This window comes from Cervus elaphus, chromosome 20, assembly GCF_910594005.1.
Source record: "Cervus elaphus chromosome 20, mCerEla1.1, whole genome shotgun sequence".
Lineage (NCBI taxonomy): Eukaryota > Metazoa > Chordata > Mammalia > Artiodactyla > Cervidae > Cervus > Cervus elaphus.
The window spans coordinates 32,055,776-32,061,775 of record NC_057834.1 but is presented as its reverse complement, the minus strand read 5'-3'; the positions used below and the strand labels follow the sequence as shown (position 1 = coordinate 32,061,775).

The window sequence follows — 6,000 nt, the reverse complement described above, 5'->3', positions numbered from 1 at the left end:
AGCTGTAGAAACCTCTGGGAAGGAATATCAGAAGATCGGGTCTTACTTAACAGAATTCCCCTGTGACCAGTAGGATTAACTCCCCCTCCCCTGAACCCCAGTGATCAAAACAAAGGATTTTAAATTTTGTATTATCGGCTGATTCATACAATGTATGACAAAACCCACTGAAATGTTGTGAAGTAATTAGCCTCCAACTAATAAAAAAAATTTTTAAAAAATAAATAAATAAATTTTGTATTATCTAGCATCTAGTGAAATTGGATATCTACTAGTTATCAATGTTACATTCATGCAGTCATCTTGCATTATTTAAATCTATTCAACTGTTGAATGTACTAACTACCAAAATGAAACTGACCTATGTGAAAATTGTTAAAAAATAAATAAATAAATAAAGACAAAACACTCTATCAGGGTTGCTCAACCACAGCACTGCTGACATTTCAGATCACATCAGATCACATCACTCTCCATTTGGGGAATGGAGGGTGTTTCACAGCAGCCCTGGAGGGTGTTTCACAGCAGCCCTGGAGGGTGTTTCACAGCAGCCCTGGCCTCTATCCAGGTAGTTATCATGCCACCCCCACACCCACTGGTATCTGGAGTGGAGGATTCAAGGTGCAGACTGGCAGGACTGAGCCCTTCACATGGGGATCTGAGGATTTCTCCTGTAGGTTGGGTCAAAATTGAGTTGAGTTGAGGACACCCAACTAGCTGTTAGTGAATTGTTTGGTGTTGTGATACCCTTCCCAACACACAGATATTGCAATTAGTACTAGAATCATTTTAGGAACACTGTCCTGACTGTCAAAGCTGGAGGAATAAAAGAAATGGCAGTTGTGACCTCAATCTGATTTTTTCCTACTGAATCTAAGTAATAGTTATCTTTTCTGCTTTCAGATGTTTATGTTGAGGGCTTGATTTGACTAACCAATAATAGTATGTTAGGGAAATTAAGGAATGATTTTCCCCTGCTCTTAATCTCCTTCATGGGTCCAAAAAAAGAGGGGCAAACTTGTGTTCTGGACCCAAGACTTGCAGTTCCAAACTCAGAACATCTAAAATGGAAATCAAACTCAATAGGAGGCATTATTTTAATAATGAGACCTTCTTGGTCTCAGCCAATTTCCAAAAAGAATTCAGACTTAAAAGCACAAAGTGATGCAATTTATTCCCCTCCCCGCCTTGTTAACATTCCATTTTTCCCTCTCTGACTGTCTGGGCTTCCGTGTCTCACACCACACAGCTCTCAGTGGTAGAACAGGAGCACAGCTGCCTCAGTGATCTCCCGGCTGGAGCTGTAACCACGGTGAGCTCCGTATCCATCCAGTCAAAGGAGGAGAAATCCCCACACTGCACAGGATTGCCCTCTGGGAAGAATCCTCCTCCACTGATGCAGTGCTTTAGGACAGGGAGAAGACACAGTGAGAGGTTGGCTACAGACACCACTAAGCTCTTTATCTTTGAATCCTCCGGAATCTTTGGGCCTGTTCTTACTTGGCTTTGTCCTCCCACAAACCCCTCTCCTCCAGTGGACTGTGAAACCATGCAGTTTCTTGAATTCCTTTTGACCTTGCTTCACATTAATTCTTAGCCCTGTCAGCCCACCTTTTCCCCTCAATTGATTCTCTAAGTGCTATTCCTCAGGGCTCTGTCCACACTTCACTCTCTGGTTGCTGGATCATTTTCATAAATTAGGACCCCTTGTTTATGTTGCTATCACAGGTGGTTATCTCATGAGATTGCCATCATGCATTTATATCTTTGTCCCACTTCATCTGAGTTCCTTAAAATGACTCTGTCAACTTTGAATGTCTAATATCTATTGCTTTGTAGGTATCCTAGCATGTATTTTAAGGGAATCAATTTTTGCAGGGGTTCATGCAAATGGGACTTCCCAGGTGGCCCAGTGGTAAAGAATTCGCCTGCCAAAGCCAGAGATGCAGGTTGGTCCCTGGGTCGGGAAGATCCCCTGGAGGAGCGCTTGGCTACCCACTTCAGTATTCTTGCATGATAACTATAGTGAATAATATTATATTGTACAAAGAAAAGTTGTGAGAGAGTTGATATTAAAGTTTCTTATCACAAGAAAAAAATTTGTGACTATATGTTCTTGTGGGTGTGAATTAGACTTACTGTGATTACATACAATATATTAAAATATAGAATTATTATGGCATACACTTGAAGCTAACATAATGTTATATATCAACTGCATCTCAATTAAAAAATAGTAGTAACAATGTAAAAACTATGTTCATACAGACACACACACGGACAGACCGTGTATCTTCTCAAAACTCACAAGCTCAGAGTTGCAGCCGGTGACCCTCATCCCAGCACACAGGGCATGGGCTGCTCTCTCATTATTAAACACCCTGAACAGGAAAAATCCTGCAACAAATTTTCCTGGGAAGGAAGAGGGAGAGGAAGGGCCAAGTACTAAAAGGACAAACTGGAAATATCTTTGACAAACCCAAGATGAACTGAAACTGTTAGTTTCTTAGTCATGTCCAACTCTTTGCAAACCCATGGACTATAACCTGCCAGGCTACAGAGGAAGACTGGAACTTGCCAGGCTCCTCTGTCCATGGGGATTCTCCAGGCAAGAATACTGGAATGAGTTGCCATTCCCTTCTCCAGGGGATCATCCCAACCCAGGGATGAAAATTGGGTCTCCTGCATTGCCGTCAGATTCTTTACCTGTCTGTGCTACCAGGGAAGTCCTTGACTAGCCAAGGAATTCCCTAAATCAACAGATCAGGTTACAGCTCAGCACTCCAATCTGTGGGAATTGGAGCCACCTCTAGAGAGTGGCTGCTACATACTGGCTCTGAACTTGGCTAGAAGAGACTCTCCCTCCATCTGGGTCAGAGGACCAAGGCTCAGGTCACAAGAGGCCACTTTTCTGCCTAAAGCTCATATAACTGCAGAAGAAGATAACACTAAAAGACTTCCAGAAGTTCAGCAGGAATAAGCAATGATCAGAAGTGGCCATCAGTTTCTGCTAGCACACTTCTCATCCAATTATCATGACTTTATTTGCCCAACCTGCCATTACCTGGGGCTTGCCAGGTAGCACTAGTTGTAAAGAACCCACCTGCCAATACAGGAGACATAAGAGACATGGGTTGATCCCTGCATTGGGAAGATCCCCTGGAGGAGGGCATGGCAACGCACTCCAGCATTCTTGCCTGGAGAAGCCCCATGGACAGAGGGTCACACAGAGTCAGACATGACTGAAGCAACTTAGCAGGAATGCACACATGCACGCACCATTACCTGCTCTCATTGAAATAGTAAATGTAAAACAGCGATGGCTCTCAGAGAAGAAAAAGAAATAAAAAGAATATAGATCAGAAAAGAAGAAGGAAACCTCACACTGTTTGCAAATGACATGATACTAACATACAAAACCCTAAAGATACTATCAGAAAATTACTAGAGCTAATCAGTGAATTTAGCAAAGTTGCAGGATACAAAATCAATACACAGTAATCACTTGCATTCCTATACACTGATGATGAAAAATCATAAAGAGAAATTAAGAAATCAATCCCATTCACCATTGCAACAAAAAGAATAAAATATCTAGGAATAAACTTCCCTAAGGAGATAAAACTGTACACAGAAAATTATAAGACACTGATGAAAGAAATCAAAGATGACGTAAACAGATGAAAAGATAGCCCATGTTCCTGGGTAGGAAGAAACAATATTGTGAAAACGACTATACTATCAAATGCAATCTACAGATTCAATGTGATCCCTATCAAATTACCAATGGCATTTTTCACAGAAGTAGGACAAAAAAATTTACAATTTATATGGAAACACAAAAGATCCCGACTAGCCAAAGCAGTCTTGAGAAAGAAGAATGGAGCTAGTGGAATCAACCTTCCTGACTTCAGATTATACTACAAAGCTACAGTCATCAAGACAGTATGGTAACTGGCACAAAAACAGAAATACAGACCAATCGAACAAGAAAGAAAGCCCAGAAATAAACCCATGCACCTATAGGTACCTTATTTTTGACAAAGGAGGCAAGAATATACAATGGGGCAAAGATAGTCTCTTCAATAAATGGTGCTGGGAAAACTGGATAGCTACATGTAAAAGAATGAAATTAGAACACCTCCTAACACCATACACAAAGATAAACTCAAAATGGATTAAGGACCTAAATGTAAGACCAGAAACTATAAAACTCTTGGAGGAAAACATAGGCAGAACACTCAATGACATAAATCAAAGCAAGATTCTCTATGACCCACCTCCCAGAGTAATGGAAATAAAAACAAAAGGAAACAAGTAGGACCTGATTAAACTTAAAAGCTTTTGCACAGCAAAGGAAACTATAAGCAAGGTGAAAAGATAACTCTCAGCATGGGAGAAAATAGTGCAAATGAAACAACTGACTAAGGGTTAATTTCCAAAATATACAAGCAGCTCATACAACTCAATACCAGGAAAACAAACAACACAATCAAAAAGTGGGAAAAGACATAAACAGACATTTCTCTAAAGAAGACACACAGATGGCTAACAAACACATGAAAAGATGCTCAACGTCGCTCAATATTAGAGAAATGCAAATCAAAACTACAAGGCGATAATACCTCACACTGGTCAGAATGGCCATCATCAAAAAATCTACAAACAGTAAATGCTGGAGAGGGTTTGGAGAAAAGGGAACACTCTGGCACTGTTGGTGGGAATGTAGATTAATACTGCCACTATGGAAGACAGTATGGAGATTCTTTTTAAAAAACTAGGAATAAAACCACCATATGACCCAGAAATTCCACTCCTAGGCATATACCCTGAGGAAACCAAAATTGAAAAAGACACATGTACCCCAACGTTCATTGCAGCACTATCTACAATAGCTAGAACACAGAAGCAACCTAGATGTCCATCAACAGATGAATGGATAAAGAAGTTGTGGTACATATACACAATGGAATATTACTCAGCCATAAAAAGGAACACATCTGAGTCAGTTCTAATGAGGTGGAGGAACCTAGAGCCTATTACACAGAGTGAAGTCAGTCAGAAGGAGAAAGATAAACATATTATACTAACACATATATACAGAATCTAGAAAGATGCTACTGAAGAATTTATTTTCAGGGCAGCAGTAGAGAAACAGACATAGAGAACAGACTTATGGACATGGGGAGAGGGGATGAGAGGGTGAGATGTATCGAGAGAGTAACATGGAAACTTATATTACCATATGTAAAATAGATAACCAATGGGAATTTGCTGTATGTCTCAGAAAACTCAAACAGGGGCTTTGTATCAACCTAGAGGGGTGGGATGGGGAGGGAGATGGGAGGGAGAACCTCTTCAGATGTTCAAGAGAGAGGGGATGTATGTATACCTATGGCTGATTCATGTCAAAGTTTGACAGAAAACAACAAAATTCTGTAAAGCAATTATCCTTCAATTAAAAAATAAATAAATTTTTTAAAGGTGATGGCTCTTATTTTCGCACCAACGACTTATGTTCTATGGATTTATTACCTGAAAAAATGTCTTCTTTAATGTCTATCCATCATAAAAAAAAAAAAAATTTTCTTCACCACTTTGATAGTTGCTCTCACCAGGGAATATTAGCCTAGTCTTTACTATTCTAAGAATCATACAGGGTGTTGGTTAAGAAGCTTGGGTTTACATCCTGTAGAATGGAGAGGATAAGAATTCTAACTTCAGGGACTTCCCTGGTGGTCTAGAGGCTAAGACTCTGTGCTCCCAATGCAGGGGGCCAGGGTTCAATCCCTGGTCAGGGAACTTGATCCCACATGCTGCAGCTAAGGCTGGGAACAGCCAAATAAATAAATAAAATAAATAAATAAAAAAAAAAAGAATTCTAACTTCATACTTTTCTCATGATGATTAAATGACACAGAACAAGGTCAAGTTCCTGGAAAGGAGAGAGACACTGTGTTGATAAGTGTTCAGTAAATGCTAGAAACTGATCATTGTTGT

At 40.0% G+C, this 6,000-nt stretch overlaps 1 pseudogene; it reads right to left on the bottom strand.

The window, feature by feature from the left end:
* Window positions 1-1,141: 1,141 nt before the first annotated feature.
* LOC122677721 overlaps window positions 1,142-6,000 on the bottom strand; it is a 28,956-nt pseudogene continuing 24,097 nt past the window's right edge.